A 19,948-nucleotide genomic window follows, 5' to 3' on the forward strand; every position below is an offset into this window, starting at 1 on the left:
TGAGAGAGACTTTTCTCGCCTCAGCCACTATGCTGGAAGCCTACTCACTACCAGTAGAGACAGATGCAAATGGTTTGAGGTCGGTTTGAGGCCTAGTTTGAGATTGTAAGTGGTTGGGTTTCGACATGACAACTTCTCTGGGTTGATATCACAAGCCCTTAAATTGGAAAGGATAGAACTGGAAGGGGCATCTGAGAAGGTAACCACTGAAAAAAAGAAGAGCAGTAAGCCTACAGGTCAGAGTCCAAGTAACAATTCGGGTAAAAGGAAGAGCTTTAGGGGACCAAGTAACAGAGGATCTAGTAGGGGAAGATTCTCAGGGCAGAGGCCACCTAGATCCGGACAGAAGACATCTAGGGGTTCCTTTCCTACCCGTGCTTGTGAAACTTATGGCAGGACTCATGGAGGAGTATGTTATAAGGCCATAGGAGCCTATTACAACTATGATGGAAGTGGGCATTTTGCTAGAGATTGCACTAGTGCCCGCAGATCTGGGTCGCCTACTACCACTGAGGGATCTGTCAAGGTTTTGCTTCCAGAGGACAACAAACAATTAATAGAGTCAGAGGTAGGGGTAGAGGTAACACTTCTGGCAGCCAGGGCACAGTGAGCCAACCAGAGCAGAATGGTGCACCAGTCAGGGTATACACCATGCGCCAGAGGGATGAAGCTGTGACATCAAATGTTGTGACTGGTACTTTTTCCATTTTTGAGAGAGATGTATATGTGCTGTTTGACCCTAGTTCTACACATTCTTATGCTTGTGCCAGTATTGCATGCTCTGTTATTATTCTTTGTGTGAAATTGGATTATGATGTGCTAGTGATTAGTCCTTTAGGACGAGAAGTTTGGGTGAACAAATTGTATAAGGATTGTCCTCTAGTGATCCAAGGATATACATTCTTGTCAGACTTAATTGACATGCCCTTCCGAGATTATGATATCATCTTGAGCATGGATTGGTTAGCCAGGCATCACACCATGATCGACTGTAGATTGAAGACAGTCACTTTTGGTCTTCCTGAGTATATAGACATAGTGATACACGGGGAGAGGCAGTTATTTCCATCCAACATCATTTCAGCTGAACTTGCTAGAAAGATGATTAGAAAGTGATGTGAAGCTTATCTAGCTCATGTGATAGACACCCAGGTGGGGACTCTAGATCTTAATGATATTCCTACGGTATGGGATTTTCCGGATGTCTTTCCGGAAGAATTACCAAGATTGCCTCCAGAAAGAGAGGTACAGTTTGAAATTGAGACTATGCTTGGTGTAGAGCCAATCTCCATCACTTCTTATAGGATGGTACCTGCTGAGTTCAAAGAGTTGAAGGTGCAATTGCAGGAATTGTTAGATAAGGGTTTCATCCGCCCTAGCGTGTCACTTTGGGGAGCACCAATATTATTTGTGAAGAAGAAGGATGGTACTCTTCGTCTATGCATAGACTACAGACAATTGAATAAAGTGACCATAAAGAATAGATATCCTCTGCCACGGATCGATGATTTGTTTGATCAGTTGAAGGATGCAACTGTATTCTCCAAAATTGACTTGAGATCAGGCTACTACCAGTTGAGGGTGTAAGAGCAAAGTATTCCTAAAACTGCCTTTAGGACTCGGTATGGCCACTATGAGTTCTTGGTAATGCCATTCGGGTTGACTAATGCTCCAGCTGCTTTTATGGGCCTAATGAACACTATCTTCAGGTCATATTTGGACCAGTTTATTGTGGTGTTCATTGATGATATTTTGGTGTACTCAAAGAATGCAGAGGAACAAGATAAGCACTTGAGGATAGTATTGTAGACTTTGAGGGAGAAGCAGTTGTATGCCAAACTGTCGAAATGTGAGTTTTGGCTAAAGGAGATTTCATTTTTGGGGCATATTGTATCTGCAGAGGGTATCCAGGTGGATCCTAGCAAAGTAGAAGCCATTCTTAATTGGAAGCCACCTAGAAATGTCACAGAAGTTCGGAGTTTCCTTGGTTTAGCTAGGTATTATCGAAGGTTTGTGAAGGGATTCTCCATGCTAGCATCTCCACTGACCAAGCTACTTAGGAAGGATGTAAAATTTTAGTGGACTGATTGGTGCCAGGAAAGTTTTGATGAGTTAAAGAGGCATTTAACTGAAGCTCCAGTCTTAACCTTGCCCATTTTGGGTAAGGAGTATACCATATATAGTGATGCTTCTCATAACGGATTAGGTTGTGTGTTGATGCAAGATAGAAACGTCATTGCCTATGCTTCACGCCAGCTTAAACCGCATGAGAGGAATTATCCCACGCATGACTTGGAGTTGGCAGCCATTGTCTTTGCCTTGAAGATCTGGAGACATTACTTGTATGGGGAGAGATGTTATATATACACAGATCATAAAAGTTTGAAGTACTTGGGCACACAAAAGGAGTTAAATTTGAAGCAGAGGAGATGGTTAGAGCTAATAAAAGATTATGATTGTTTGATAGACTATCAGCCTGGAAAAGCTAATGTTGTAGCTGATGCTTTAAGTCGCAAGACTATGGCTGGTTTGAAGGTTTCTCCATTGTCCATGGTGCATGAGTTAAGGGCATTGCATGCTAATTTGGAGATTAATGAAGATAGTGAGATGGTAGCTACTTAGCAAGTGAAGCCAATGCTGGCAGAAAAAATTAAAACAATTGCACATAAGGATGATAAGTATGTGAAGTTGATGGAAGAGGCTCAGGATGGCAAGAAACTAGAATTATCAGTAAATGATGAAGGCTTATTGTTATATAAGGGCAGAATGTGCATTCCTGAGAATGTTAAACTGAAGCAGACCATTTTAAAGGAAGCACATGATTCACCTTTTGCAATGCACCCCGGTGAAACCAAAATGTACAGAAGTGTGAAAGAGCACTATTGGTGGAGAGGAATGAAGAAAGACATTGCAGAATATGTTGCCAAATGCCTAACTTGTCAGCAAGTAAAGGCAGAACACCAAGTGGCTGCAGGGTTGCTACAACCATTGCCAATTCCCGAGTGGAAATGAGAAAGAATCACTATGGATTTCGTGACAGGACTTCTATGTACACAAAAGAATCATGATGCAGTTTGGGTTAATGTTGATAGATTGACCAAATCTGCACACTTTTTGCTAGTGAGAATGGATTACAACCTAGAAAGATTGGCCAAACTATACATTGACGAAGTGGTGAGGTTGCATGGAGTGCCAATGTCTATTGTGTCTAATAGAAATCCTAGGATGGGTGACCTCCTGGGAAGTTCTCCATTCCACCTATGGGACAAAACCGTGAGGCTTATGGCCAAAGCGGACAATTTCTCTAGTGGTTGGTTCCCGATTGTTACAATAGAAACCCCGAAATACAAATTTTAAAGAACGTCAAGTTTAGCATATTAAAGCTAGGTATAAGTAGATTTGAATTTATTTTTGGAGTTATGATAAATGGTGATACTGAAACACTGTGAAACTGTGTATTTCAGTGGAAAAGAATACCAGGAAAGAACCCGAGACATTGAGTCAAGGCCGAGAGACGACTTGTATAAGGTTTGTGCACAACTAACTATTTTGTTACTTTTCACTTCTAAATTGATTTGAACAAGTTTATTTTATGATTTATAATTTTGTTGTGTTCATGATTTTAATTTGTTAAATGAAATTGTACAAATTAAATGTAAATTTTCTTATGCATTTAAGGATTTATTACATGATTTTGAGGATTGTAAATTTTAAGTTTGATGTGTTGCCAACCTTGAGCATGAATTTATGATGATTAAATTTGTTGATGATTTCTAAACACTTTGTAAATAGAAATTGTTTTGAATATGATTTGAAACCATAGTTGATATGGCAAAATATGTTGTGAATTCTCATTAGCTTGTCTAGTGAGATATCTCCTCCACTAGATGGGGCGAGTTCCTTCCTCTCTGGCTTGCCAGTTGGGGAAGAGTTTGAATGAGTACTCATATATACTAGCTAGTCTTTGTTCCTCGCTTTTAGCCTCGGTTATTGGGAGAGTGTGAAATGTCGTGGTGTACAACACGGCATCTATTTGAATTTTGGGTCATGGGTTCAACTGTGTGAATTGTTAGCAATGCCCTTTAAATTGTGCATAGTTTAATAAATTGTGGTTGAAATAAATAATTTGTTAGTGATTCAAAATATTTTTGTATTGTTTCAGGATTTAAAAGAAATGTAGATAAATAGTTACTGTTTTATCAAAATGTTATTCAAATGAATAATTTGCATGAATGAAAATATTGATTTCTGAATGTTATGAATTTTGAAGAATTTAGAAATTTTAAATTTTTATTTTTTATGAATTGTCAAGCATAACTTGTATTAAGATTTAAATTATTAGTTTGTGCACCACTGATTTCACCACTTAGCGATAGCTTTGTATGCTGTCGCAGGTGAAAGAAAATATAAAGCAGCTGAGCAAAATTACTGAAAGGCATAGTGAGACTATCTTCGGGTATATCATAGGTATACCCTTGTACTTTAGATTTTGATGTAATTATGTAATTATATGTATGAAATTTACTTTGACCAGTTATACTAACTCTTTTCTAACATATTTTTGGATTGTAATTAAATACAAATTATTATAAGGTTATCTTGAGATTTTATGTATTTATAAAGTTTTGCACTACTAAATTTTTAATACTCCCATGAATGTAAACATTCATTTTGTTATCTTAATGAGATATTTCAATGTTTGATTTAATTTAAACTGCATATTGAGTTGCTTGTATTGAATTGTGAAATGAGATTGAATAATGGAGTTGTAATTGAGAAAAATATTGGGAGTGTCTTTATTTTTAGGTTTTGAAGAACTGTTTTCTTAAAATACAGACGGCACTCTGCCGAAATTTTTGTAAAAATTATGGAGATTTTAAATATCTAGAAATTTGATTTATGTTTGGACTTTAAATAAAGGTTTTCAATATCTGAAAAAAAAAAAATTTTACCCACTAATTTAAAAATGAACGAAAATTGTTTTAAAATAACTTGTGGTATATTTAATGGGTTACCGGTAGACGAAGTACGGTAATTCATTAGGTGTACTACAGGAGCATGTTACATCTTACCAGGAGTAGGGTGTAACAGATACATAGTATCAGCAGAGGGGATTAAAGTGGATCCCAAAAAGATAGAAGCAGTGATGGAATGGAAGCCTCCCAGAAATACAACTGAGGTCATAAGTTTTTTGGGGCTAGCTGGGTATTACAAAAGATTTGTGAAGGGGTTTTCTCTTATAGCTGCTCCAATGACCAAGTTGTTACACAAAAATGTGAAATTTGACTGGAACGACAAGTGCTAAGCCAGCTTTGAGAGGCTAAAGACTATGCTGACAAAAGCACCAGTGTAAACACAGCCAGTGTCAGGAAAGACTTTGTGGTCTACAGTGATGCCTAGCATAATGGGCTAGGGTGTGTATTGATGCAAGAGGGGAAGGTAGTCGCTTATGCTTCCAGACAGTTAAGGCCACATAAACATAACTACCTTACTCATGACCTAGAATTAGCAGCAATTATCTTCGCACTGAATGTAACACCCCTATTTGCATAGCCTGGTATATTTCACTATTCTGATGACAGGTGTCAGTCTGGACAATTAAGAGGATTAGAATCACACTTAAGACAACTAGATAAGCGCTGAACACAGATAATTAGTAATTGTCAATTAGTTAAGTATAAATAAGAAAAACAGAACATAAGAAGTTAAATGAGCCGAGAGTCACAGTGATGGGTAACTTTGTTGGGAAGGACTACGAGGTCGATTTAAACTCAAATTTCGAACCGTAAAATGTAACACTGTGGTCCTTAGGACAATTGCAAACACAGTGGAAAAGAGAAAATCATGAAAAAAAATTGTTAAGCCAGTCAAGTAATTAGGTCAGGGAACTGAAAGAAATATTGAATTATTTGCAAACCGGGTCGAACCGGCGAGGGGCAATTTGGTCAATTGACCCCGAGAGCTGACTCCTGACCTAACTGTCAAATAAAATCGAAGAAAAGAAAATTTCAGAACTGGGAATTAAATTAAAAAAGTAATTGAAAGATAAATAAATAAAAAAAAGAAAGAAAAAGTGAAAAAGGTGATGAGATCATGCATGACACCATGCATGATGTAATAAATATAATAATAAAAAATTAATTTTTGGATAATTTTTGTGGTCTTTCAAGAGGATAAATTTGATAAAAGAAAAGAAAAAAAAAATAAAACAAAAGTTGTCTTCCTAACCCAACTTGTCGCCCCTCACTCTCTCCCTTTCATCTCCATGTTTGTCCACCATTAAAGCTTGCTTCAAGCTTTTGTTCCCTCACTTAACCTTAATTTCGACCACAATTATTTCATAAAACCTTACTACCCTCACTTGAGAAGGAGATTTAGCAAAGAAAGAAGAAAGAAAAAAGAGGAAATTGAAGAAGGGAACACCAAAGTTGAGGCTAGTGTTTAAATTAAAAATTTTTAGTTTAATTTATGTGTTTGTGGTTGCATACACTTAGCAATTAGAGAAAATATAAACAAAAACAATTGTTGGGGAATAAATGGAAAATTCAGCCAGCAATAGGGGAGATTTAATTTGCATGAATTTTATGGACTTAAAAGTGTATGTGAGCCTGATCGAATTGAAGAAGCATGTGTATATGTATTGAATTGGTTAAATGCAACAAAATTAGTGAGTTAGGGTTTTGGGCGCCTAGGGTTTGGGAGGCAAAAATGTGAGAATTGGTAAATGGTGTGTTTGACCTTGTTTGAGATGAAAAATGGTCATTTGTGACCAATTGAGATGTGTTGGAAGTGTTAGAAGTGAGTTTAAATTCGGAATTAAAATGGTCATTCTGCAGGCAGCAGGACCAAGGTCCCTTTCAGGGACCAAAACTAAAAATTTACAAGCCCAATTGGTGTGAGGCCAATTGGGAATGATACTAGACACCAAAATGACACATTTTTCATTTAGGAATCACGCCCAAAAAGTGACCAAAACCTAGTGAACAAATTGACCAAATCCAGATTAGGCAATCTGACCTCTACAAAAATGACTAAATGAATAGTATTTGTTCATTTGGCTATAACTTGGGCTAGGTAGGTCTAAATGACTTGAAATTTTACCAGTGGATAGTTGAGATATCGACCTAAAACTTTCATGAAGAACATAAACCCAAATTATTCCCTTAACCAAGTCATTTGGCCACCCAAATTTGGTGACCTAAAACTGCCAGAACCAATTTGGTGCCCAGAAATCTGGGTTAAGTCCAATCTAGCAGCGATGATTCAAATGGCTATAACTTGAGCTACAAAACTCCAAATGGAGTGATTCAAAAAGAAGAATAAATTTAAGACAATAGGGAACATTTTCTATGAAGAAAGTTTTGTCAAATTCTAACAAAAAAATAACCAATGGAATAGTGCAACGTAAGACAACAAAACTGAAAATTTGCAAATTTGCCTAAAAAACTTAGATTTTGAGTAAACAACCAAAACCAACAAATTTAGTAACCAAAATGTGGTATGTGGGTGAATTTGGAATTCCCATACCTATTAAGCCTTAGAAAGTCAACAAATTGACTTGAATAGTATCGTGAATAGTAACCCCGAAACACAAATTTTAAAGAATGTCAAGTTTAGCACATTAGAGCTAGGTAAAAGTGAATTTAAATTTATTTTTGGATTTATGCTAAGTTATGATACTGAAACACTGTGAAACTGTGTGTTTCAGTGGAAAAGAATACCGGGAAGGAACCCGAGGGATCGAGTCAAGGCCAAGAGGCGACTCGCTTAAGGTTTGTGGACAACATCAACATGCTTTAAAATTCAATTACAAGTGCATGAAATGTGTATTTTACTTTTGCTTTGAATTGTTGAAAGTTTATTTGTGTATATTTGAATTGGCAATGTTTAGTAAATTGTTAAGATAAGTTTTGAAACCACAGTGTCATGACCATATATTTGAACACCTCACTAGCATGACAAGTGGGGGAAATCAGTTTCGAATTTTGATTCCTTCTCTGGCTGAAGTGTTGAGGTGTGTGCCAGTAGAAGAAGAAATTGAATGGATATCCATATATTTGAGCTAGCTAGCCTTAAGATGTGACTTCTCCTTAGCCTCTGGCTATTGAGATTATATTTGTTTCGAATGGCATGATATAACTGTGTGTTTTTATGAAATGTGTTTTGAGACTTTTGAAACGAAATTGTTTGGATTAAAATTTCATAAGTCATGTTTTGAATGTATTGCTCATGTTCAAATTAAATTTTGAATAAATGTGATTTAAATTCCGCATAAGGTTTATTTTTAGTATGTTGTGCACCAGTGAGTCCTAGTACTTAGCGATGTCTGTTATTGCTGTCGCAGATTTAGAGACTAGAGGAGCAGCAGATTGAGCTGCTGAGGATTGAGGAGCTACCTACTTTGAAGTTATCGAGTATATTTTATACCCTGACTGTAAAAATTTATTTTGATGTATGTAATGTATGTAAAGGTATGGACATGTAAAAATGGTCTTGAGCAGTTTGTATAAAGTTTGTAATAAATTTTAATTTGGATTTTCCTAATGTAAATTTTTAGTATGATGTATATAAGTTATTTTACATTTAATTACATATGAATGGAAGTATTTTATTTTAATTTGAATGAAAGTAATTAGTAATATTTTAGATGTTATCTGAATTGGAAATTGTGGATTTGAATTTTTGAAAGTTGATAAATGATGTTGAAATTGATTGGGATGATTGTGAATTTGAAGAAGTTGTTGAGACAAATTATTGGAAGTGCTTTTTACAGGAATTTGAAGAACTATTTTCTCAAAATACAGATGGCACTCTACCGAAATTTTTATAAAATTTGAGGAAAAATAAAATGGGCCAAAAATTTTAACTAGTTTTCAACTTTAATTAAATGTTTTAATGCCTATTAGAAAACGCTCACCACTTATGAAAGTAAGAAAATTGTTTTAAAATCCCTTGTAGGGTACTTAATGAGTTATCGGTAGGTGAATTTCAGTAGTTCATTCGGTATTCTACGGGATAATGTTATGCCTTACAGACAGGTAAGGTGTGACATGTTTTAGTGGTATCAGAGCGAAATTTTTGAAGTATGTTTTAGCTTATAAATTTATGTCTTTTCTTTGTTAAGTACAACTACTCAATGTCCTTATTTGTTACATACAGTGGATTACATCATAAATATAAACTAACGGAGGGAAATCTCCTTGTGTTATTTGTTCAGGAGATACCCTAAGTTCAGATTTATATGGAAGAAGGGGATCGCTCAGTTGAGCAATCTGCTGAAGTTGAGACACAAGGGGAAGCCCCAGCTCTATAGAATGTCAGTGGGTCAGTGGCACCAGCCCTGCAAATGCCGTAGTTTTCTGCACAGTTTGCATAGCAGATGGTTGCAATGTTTTAACAAATGGCTGGGGGTATGCCTGCTCAAGCTCCACCCCAGACTACTGTGGTGCAACCTCAAGCTCCAGTTAGATAGTATGACAAACTGTTAAAGTATGGGGCTACAGAATTTAGGGTACAGTGGACCCTTTAGAGGCAGAGCAATGTCTTGAAAGGATGGATAGAGTGTTTAAGAAACTGCACTGCCCAGATGAGTTGAAATTTGAATATTCTGTGTCATTACCGCAAAGGGATGCGTATGATTGGTGGAAGACTATCCCCCACAATTTGGCTGAACCACCAGTACTGACCTGGGATGACTTCATCAAAGAATTCAGATAAAAATACATCCCAGATGCATACGTGGATCAGAAACTACAAGAATTTCTAAGTTTAAAACAAGGCAGCAGAACAGTGGCAGAATATGAGAGGGAGTTCTCCCGCTTAAGCCACTATGCTGGGAGTCTCCTTTCTACCAGCAAGGAAAGGTGCAAGATATTTGAGACTGGTTTGAAACCCAGTTTAAGGGTACAAGTAGTGGGATTCAGACACAACAACTTCTCTGAGCTCATCTCTCAAGCACTTGAGCTAGAAAGGATTGAATCAGAAGCGACACCTGTAAAAGAAAAGTCAGAGAAGACTGAGAAAACGGAGAAAGATAAAGGTGAAAAGTTAGTAGAGCCAAACCTCTTTAATTAATTAATTAAACTCTTTAATTAATCAATTAAATCACATTTTAAATAGTGATTAGCTTGTGTAGATGTGTGAGTTACTAGGCTCATTACTTTTTGGCAATGAGAAATGATATTAACTCTTAATATCATTACAACTCTTCCTTACCATAAATGATTTCTCTAAATCATTTCAGGCATCTCATAGACCATGGTTGACACCTAGCATAGTTTGCCATGGCCACCCAATCAGTGATAAGGAATATCTTAAATGAACCTTTAATCATATGTTACCATGCACTAGAATCTCTCCATTACAAAATCCCAATTTGAGCTGGAGTCATGGTTAATGTAAAATCCCATTTGCTATGAACTTTATGTTATCTTTTAATTTCAGTTCTTGATTAATTAGATTTTCTTGTCATAAACTCTTTTTTGACAAAATCTGTCTGTCCTGGCCAGGAACTTGAAACATCAAGAATAATTAAATGAATATAGGATTTTATCCCTATTTACTTAGGGTAACGGATTCCATCTTGATCAACACCTATCTCCATATATAACTAGTAGGAGCCAACACATGCCCATATAACCATACATAGTGCAAGTATGAAAGCAGTATCAAACTCAAACCACCTATATATAAGATAATTGTGTTATCTCAGATCTAAAGATTATATGTGAAGGAGCGGAAGCATGAAAAGCACAAGTTTATATCATTGAATTCAAAAAATTTTCACCTAAGGTCACATGCATCATGCAAGATTTATTTTTATCTATTTGATTTCAATGATAAACAACATATTAAAACTCTTTTAATATGTTTTTGGATCTATATTTGCCATTTAAGACTTTAGAATTAATCAGATCAAGAACAAGTGCACTAACCTCTTAATGCACTGTAGTGTGTTTGGCACCTTTGGGATGCGTCTTTAGGACACCAGATGTTGTCCCTCTAGTTTTTCTACACCAAGATCACCTATAGCAGCCCTTGAACAGCTTCTGAAGCTTTTTCTATTAATTAGAAAATCAAGTTTTGCCTTTTAAGAGATTAAAGATGTAAACAGGACACTAGAAACAATTTTTAGTATTTTTAATTCAAGAGATTGTTTGCTAATCTCTTGGAATTGATGAGAGATGAAGAAGAAGGAAGAATGGTAGCCTCAAGGGTGGCGGCACAAAGGGAGGTAGCAGCTAGTTGTGTTTTGTTCTTTCATCCTTACACTTATATAGCTAGGTCGCCATATGTCACCTTCTGATTAGCTCTATGTAACACCCCTATGTTCGATAGTGCGTTCTACTATTCTGGTGACCAGTATTGTCCAGACAGCTAGGATGCCTAGAACTACACTTAGATATGAGTGAGGAGACATAAAATAATGAAATACAAGAAAAGAAAATACAAGAAAAATAAAGAAAAAATAATAGCAATGAAATGTAACTAAGTTAAACGAGCCGAGAACCCTAACGATGGGTGACTGCACTGGGAAATTGCGGCGTGGACCGTTGACTAGCCCTGGACCGCGGGGAACCCTGGAAAATATTTTTAAGACTTAAATAGACATCTATTGAAGTATAAATATTATTAGAAATATCAAAGAAAAATTAATTAATTAGTACAAAGAAAAACGAGAAATTGAGAAAACGACAAAACTCGGTATTACTGAAAAATTGGGAATGCAACCCGAACAGGGGCATTGTGGTCATTTGACCTAAATGTCGATTAAAAATAAATGATGTTATACTTGGAAAATTTCATGAAAAATTAAATTGATGGTACATAGTTTAAATAGCAAAAATTAGGAGTTAAATGTGAGAATTTGAAACTATTAGAATAAACAAACATTTAAATAGTGATGGTGCTCCACTAACTCCACTTAAGTAGACATGTAATCAGCATATTTTGGACAGAAATTCACCTTCTTCAACCTTGCCAAAGACCAGCCGAAACTTTCCCTTGAAAGAACCCTCCATGGCCGTCCATGGCTAAGCTTCAATTCTTCATCTCCAAGCCAATTTTCTTACACTTTCCTTCATTAAAATTGTTCTATACAACTTGGGAAGTAGATAGGCAGCAAGAAAATCAAGTTTTTGTTTGAAGAATTTCAAAAGTGGTAAGTATGTATTTTTTATTATTGTTTCATTAAACCTTGCATGGATGTTATGGGTAGTTGAATTGAGAAAGGATTTTTGAAGTTTTATGAGTTAAGGGAGAGGTACATTTTTGGCAGCCATGGAACTTCAATGAGAGCAGTTTATCCTTGCATGTAAATGGTAAATTAAAGTGTTGATGTAAGTATTTATGTGTGTAGGAATAAATTGGATAATGTATACTAGATGTATGTGACAGTACACTTGATTTTGGAAGCTTGGAAGTTAATTGAAAGGGATGTACAATTCGGCAAACTTGAAGTGTGAACCAAAATGTATTGTTTCATAGTTTGGTTTATGGAATTATATTGTCTAATTATGGTGCTTGTTATGGCAGCGTGTATATGTGTATAAAGGTTTGAGTATGGACATGTAAATGAGCTATGTTATGTGGTTAAATTGTTTGCAATTGGAATTGGAAAATTCTGGACTTGGAAAATTCTGGACTATAATGTGCGTATTGAGTGTGGTTATAAGCTACCAAAATGACCAAAAATAAGTTGCTAAATGTGTTTATATTATGGTACAAAACATAAATGGCATGAAGGAAGTGACTTGGTAAGTGTTGAATGTGTCCTTTGGTATGTGATGAAGAGTACGTTGCAGGGCAGTGTGTGTTTTGGCTTAGAACCTTAAGTGTGTGACTCCAATTGGTATGAGACCAATTGGAGGTGAAACTAGGCACAAAATGTGCCAACTTTCATGAAGGAAGCTTACCAAAATTCTACTTAGAAGGTGACTTGCAAAATGACCAAATCCGGATTAGTGCTTTGAAAACCTGACAATTGACCATTTGGGCGGCAGTTGGTATTTTGGCCATAACTAACCGAAAACAGGTCCAATTGACCTGAAATTTTTACCATTAATAGTTGAGACATATATATACAATTCTTATGAAGACACCAACGCCTAGAAATGACCATAACCAAGCCAAATAGCTTGCACAATTTCAGGTCCAAAAACTGGCCGAACCAAAAGTGACCATTTTGATGCATTCTGACCAGCATTGGTAAATTGACCATAACTTGGTCTACATAACTCAGAATGACCTGAAATTTTGCTCCGCATGTAATAAGACATAGATCTACATGTTTGTAGTTTTTACCAAAACCTGAAAACCAAGGGAACTAGGTCATCCGGCTAGGTCAAATTAGTTTACCGGAATCCGACAAATTGCAATAAAACACAATATACATGGAAATGATTTTGGTAACATGTACCAATACTAAAAGGCTACAAATGTGACATATTAGTAACATTAAAACCTAATTCACCTAGAGTGCATTGAGGGTCAACATTTTAGGTTGACTAAAGGAAATAATAGAATTCAATAAATTAAGTATTAAGCCTTATTGTCAGAAACGCTTTAAATAAGTACTGAAACACTTCAAATTGTGTGTTTTAGTTAGCAAAGACTCAGGGAAGGGGAAGGAAACACTGATTCAGGGCCAAGAGACAGTTATCAGAGGTTTATGCATAACAGTTATTTCTTTTGAATTTTTCAATTGAAATAAATTATGACTATTTATATATTATTGTTTTAAATTGTGAAAAATTGTTTGATTGATATTTGATAGATATTTATTGATTGAAAAACATTGTAAATGGTTTGAAACCACAGCTATCATGTATATTGATTGAATTCCTCGCTAGCTTGTCTAGTGGAATGAATTGAATTTCCTCTCTGACTGAAGTGTTAAGGTGTGTGCCTGTTGAGGACGAATAGAATGAGTACTCATATTATTGCTAGCTAGCTATGTTATTCCTCATTAGCCATCTACTTTTGGGATGAATTGAATTCCTCACTAGCCATCGGCTTTTGGGACGAATTGAACTTTGGAACATTATCAAGCGGTGTGTGTGATTTATTGATATTTTTTGTGATATTATGAAATGGAATTTAAATTATTTATGACATTCATTTCTTTGAATTTAACTATAGTTTTAAGTATCCACTATTTATATGACTTATGATTTGTTATTTAAAGTTGTATTTGGTTAATGTTGTGCACCACTGAGGCATTGTCTCAGCGATAGCTTTTCATTGCTATTGCAGGTAGACAAACTGACAGGGCAGCAAACTAGGCTACTAGTACTACACTGAGAGTTCATCGGGTATATTAAGTATACCATATTTTGCATTTTGTATTGTATTGTATGTTTGTTGTATGTATATATTATTTTTGGTTTTGAGCAGTTGTAAATTAAAATTGTACATTGAAGTTGTAAAATATATTGTAAATTATTTTGGTTTGTGAATATTGTAATATATTTCTTTTATCTCAGCCTTTGAAAATACTTAAAAATTATTGTGGATTTGAATTGAGAAACATATTGTGTTGATTAAAGGTTGGAGTTTGAGATTGAGAAATATATTTGAAGTGCTTTTTACAGGTTTTTGAAGAACTGCTTTATTCAAAATACAGATGGCATTCCGCCAAAATTTTTACAGAAATTGCTGATAATTTAAATGTGTTAGCTGTTTCACTTCAATTAAAAAAAAAAAATTTTAACACCTGTAAATAGTGCTCACCACTGTAAAAAGAAGTAAGAAAAGTTTTAAAATCCCTTGTAGTGTATTTAATAGGTTATCAGTAGACAAAGTTGGTAATTCATTTGGTATACTACGGGATCATGTTATGCCTTACAGAGGGGTAGGGTGTAACATGTTTAAGTGGTATCAGAGCTAGTTTTTAAATTATATTTTCACTTGTAATTTGACTATTCTTTCTTCATAGTACAACTACTCAATGTCATTGTTTGATACATACAGTACATTACATTATAAATATGCACTAACAGGAGAAAATCTCCTTGTGTTATTTGTTCAGGAGGTCTAAGATCCTCGAATTGACTATGGAAGAGGATGATCATTTAGTCGATCAATCTATAGAGGCTGAGGTGCAAGGGGATGCCCCAACCCTACACAATGTCAGTGGATCAGCAGCACCAGCCCCCTCAGTATCGCAATTTCCTGCTCAGTTCGCTCAGCATATGGCTGTAATGTTTCAACATACGGCTGGTAATGTGCCTACTCAAGTCCCACTAGAGACACCAATAGTACAACCACAGTCTTCTGTTAGGCAGTATGATAAATTAATGAAATATGGGGCTACTGAGTTCAAGAGTACAGTAGATCCACTAGAGGCAAAATAGTGGTTAGAGAGAATGGATAGGGTGTTCAAGAAGCTACATTATACAGTGGAGCTCAGGTTTGAATATTCAGTATCTCTGCTACAGGGGGATGCATATGATTGGTGGAAAACCATTCCCCATAGTCTGGTAAAACGTTCAGTGCTAACATGGAATGATTTTCTATGGGAGTTCAAACAAAAATATGTCCCTGATGCTTATGTTGATCAGAAGCTGCAAGAGTTCCTAAGTCTGAAATAGGGGAGTAGATCAGTGGCTGAATATGAAAGGAAATTTTCCCGCCTGAGCTATTATGCAGTAAGTCTACTTGCTACCAGCAGGGAGAGATGTAAAAGGTTTGAAACCGGCTTGAAGCCCAGTATCAGATTACAAGTGGTCGGATTCAAACAGAGTAACTTCTCTGAGCTTATCTCTCAAGCACTAGAATTAGAAAGAATTGAATCTGAAGCGGCCCCTAAGAAAAAGAAATCAGAGAAGACAGAAAAGGAGGGAAAGTCAGTAGATTAGAGTTCCAGTGGTCCTACTGGAAAGAGGAAGAACCATGGGGGACACAGCAGAGGTGGTAAGAAGTCCGGTAGGGGAAGATATTCAGGACAGAAACCTCCTCTATCTGGTCAGCAGAGTACCAAAAGTTTCCACCCTCCCCGCCAATGTGAAACTTGTGGAAGAAATCATGGTGGGGTATGCCACAAGTGTTAGTAGTATGCCCTAGAGCATATCATTTAGTATGTATCTTGTACATATTTTTATTAATAAAAGGCATTTCCACTTTTCCGTTTACATAATATAGTTATGTGTAATAGAAAAGGTCCATTGATATTTTGTTAGAAATATTATTCTTAAGTTATTAAGAATATGAGTGACAATATTTCTAGCACGAAGTATCATAAATAGGTTAACAATCGAGGATACTTCATAATAAGGACATGACTTATCCAGAAAGATTGTATTCATGTTTGTTCCCAAGTTATTTATATGAGATATAAATAAGATGGAATGGTGAGTCTTATGCCATATAACAAACATGATAGGCACTTATAAATGATAAGTAGGCTGAACCAGTGACACTTATGACAAGCACATGGAGTTTATTCTTGTCAATGTTTTGTCATAAATCATATCAGGGCATATAATCTTTAGACCTGAGATAGCACAGTTATCTTGTATATAGGTAGTTTGAGTTTGATACTGCTTTCATACTTGTACTGTGTATGGGTATATGGGCATGTGTTGGCTCCTACTAGTTATATATGGAGGTAGGTGTTGATCAAGATGGAATCTGTTCCTCTAAGTAAATAGAGACAAAATCCTATGTTCATTTAATTGTTCTTGATGTTTCAAGTTCCTAGCCAGGACAGATAGATTTATTCAAAAAAGAGTTTATGATGAGAAAATCTTTTTAATCAAGAACTGGAATTAAAAGAGAACATAATATTCATAGCAAATGGAGTTTGACATAAACCATGACTCCAGCTTGAGTTGGGATTTTGTAACAGAGAGATTCTAGTGCATGGTAACATATGATTATAGGTTCATTTAAGGTAAACTTTATTACTAATTGGGTGGCCATGGCATGCTATGCTAGGTGTTAACCATGGTCTATGAGGTTCATAAAATGATTTAGAGAAATCATTTATGGTAAGAAAGAGTTCTGATGATATTAAGAGTTGATATCATGTCTCATTGCCAATTAGTGATGAGCCTAGTAAGTCACACACATACACAAGTTATCACCTATTTAAATATGATTTAATTAATTAATTAAAGAGTTTAATTGATTAATTAAATAGGTTTGGTTTGCAATTAAATTACAAAGTCCCTAGCATGACTTGAAACCAAATCTAGATTATTGGATGTGTAGTATAAATTAAATTTATATTTAAAGTGTTTAAATATGAATTTGATTGATGAGAAATTAATTAATAGAGATTAATTAATTAATTTATATTTGATATAAATTAATTAGAAGAAGAAAATAATTATTTTGGGTTAAGAACTCAAAATTAAGACACATGGGCATTTTGGTCATTTCACAGTGTGACACGTGGCACTATGAGATGGTGACACATGGGATTACACATAAGCTTGCCAAATATTTTTTAATCATGTAAGATGATTAAAATCAAGATTAAATATAGGTTTGACACTTGGCACAATGTGATTGGGTCACTTAAACCTAGAGCTAATCAAGGGGTGACATGTGGCAAGGGTTTAATGTGTTAACCTAGCTATTTAAGTGTTGTTATGAAAAAGAAAAACAACCAGCAGCCACTCCTCTCCTTTGTCACGCCACTTTGAGGGTTTTCATCTATTCTTCTTCATCTCTCATCAATTCAAAGAGATTAGCCATCAATCTCTTGAATTAAGAACGCTAGAAATTGTTTCTAGTGTCCTGTTTACATCTCTAATCTCTTAGAAGGCAAAACTTGAATTTCTAATTAATAGAAAAAGCTTTAGAAGCTGTTCAAGGGCTGCCATAGGTGTTCTTGGTGTGGACAAGCTATAGGGACAACATCTGGTGTCCTGAAGACGAATCTCAAAGGTGCAGACATGCTGCAGTACATCAAGAGGTTAGTGTAATCGTTCTTGATTTAATATAGGGTTCTAAAATTAATCTGATTAATTTTAAAATCTTAAATGGCAAATACAGATCCAAAAACATATTAAAAGAGTTTTAATATGTTGTTTATCATTGAAATCAAATAGATAAAAATAAATCTTGCATGATGCATGTGACCCTAGGTGAAAATTTTTGAATTCAATGGTATAAACTTGTGTTTTTCACGCTTCCGTTCCTTCAACAAGGCCATAGGAGCCTGTTATAACTATGGAGGCACAGGACACTTTGCCAAGGACTGCACCTGTACTCGCAGAGTTAGACCACCTTCTACTACTGTAGAAGGCTCAGTTCAGAGCCATGTCACCAGAGGTTCACAACCACCTAGCAGTGGTAGAGGCAGGGGTAGAGGTAACCCAACAGGCAGCCAAGGCATAGTGAATCAATCAGAGTAAGGCAGTGCTCCAGTCAGAGTCTATGCAATGAGACAGAGAGAAGAGGCCTAGACATCTGATGTTGTGGCTAGTACCTTCTCAACTTTTAATCAAGATGTATTTGTGTTATTTGATCTGGGTTCTACCCATTCTTATATGAGTGCTAGCATCATTGATTGCATTGTTGTTCCATGTACAAAAATAGACTTTGAGGTGCTAGTAACAATTCCGCTAGGACAAGAGGTCAGGGTTAATAGAATGTATAGGGATTGTCCTTTGGTGATCCAAGGACACACTTTTCTATCTGATCTCATTGAAATGCCCTTCAGAGATTATGATATCATCTTGGGCATAGATTGGTTAGCCTGACTGTAGGCTAAAGATAGTCACTTTTGGTCTCCCTCAGTACAGTGATGTGATAATACATGGGGAGAGGCAGCTATTGCCATCAAACATCATTTCGACTGCACTAGCCAGAAAAATGATCAGAAAGGGTTATGAAGCATACTTGGCACATGTGGTAGACACCCAAGTGAGGAGTCCAGCATTGAGGGACATCCCTACAGTATATGACTTTCCATATGTGTTTCCTGATGAATTGCCAGGATTACCTCCAGAAAGAGAGGTGCAATTTGAAATTAATGTTATGCCTGGTGTGGATCCAATCTCCATAACATCATATAGAATGGCACTAGCAGAGTTGAAGGTACAGTTGCAAGAACTACTTGAAAAGGGCTTCATTCGCCCTATTGTGTCACCTTGGGGAGTGCCAGTATTGTTTGTTAAGAAGAAAGATGGCACCCTCCACTTATGTATTAACTATCGGCAATTGAATAAGGTGACAATAAAGAACAGATATCCATTGCCTCGCATTGATGATCTGTTTGATCAGTTAAAGGGTGCAACTGTATTCTCCAAAATTGATTTACGATCTGGTTATTATCAGTTGAAAATGCAAGAGCAGAGTATTCCAAAAACTGCTTTCAAAACTCAGTATGGCCACTATGAGTTTGTAGTAATGCCATTCGGGTTAACAAATACTCCAGCTGCTTTTATGGATCTGATGAACACTACCTTCAGACCATATCTTGACCAATTTGTGGTGGTGTTTGTTGATGATATTTTGATATATTCAAGAAATGCAGAGAAGCATGACAGACATCTGCGGATTATACTGCAAACCTTAAGGGAGAAACAGCTATACGCCAAATTGTCGAAATATGAATTTTGGCTGAAAGAAATCTCCTTCTTGGGACATGTTGTGTCAGCTGAAGGGATCAAGGTAGATTCTAGTAAGGTAGAAGATATCCTTAATTGGAAGTCGCCCAGGAATATCACAGGAATTCGCAGTTTTCTGGGTTTAGCTAGATATTACCGCCGGTTTATGAAAGGGTTTTCTATGTTATCTTCTCCATTGACCAAGCTGCTTTGGAAATATGTAAAATTTCAGTGGACAGATAAATGTCAGTAGAGTTTTGATAAGTTGAAGAGGTGTTTGACTGAAGCTCTAGTCCTTACTTTACCTACTCCGGGTAAAGAATACACAATTTATGGTGATGCTTCTCACAATGGGTTAGGCTGTGTACTAATGCAAGATCGGAATGTCA

The sequence above is a fragment of the Hevea brasiliensis genome, chromosome 17 (assembly GCF_030052815.1).
Source record: "Hevea brasiliensis isolate MT/VB/25A 57/8 chromosome 17, ASM3005281v1, whole genome shotgun sequence".
Taxonomy (NCBI): Eukaryota; Viridiplantae; Streptophyta; class Magnoliopsida; order Malpighiales; family Euphorbiaceae; genus Hevea; species Hevea brasiliensis.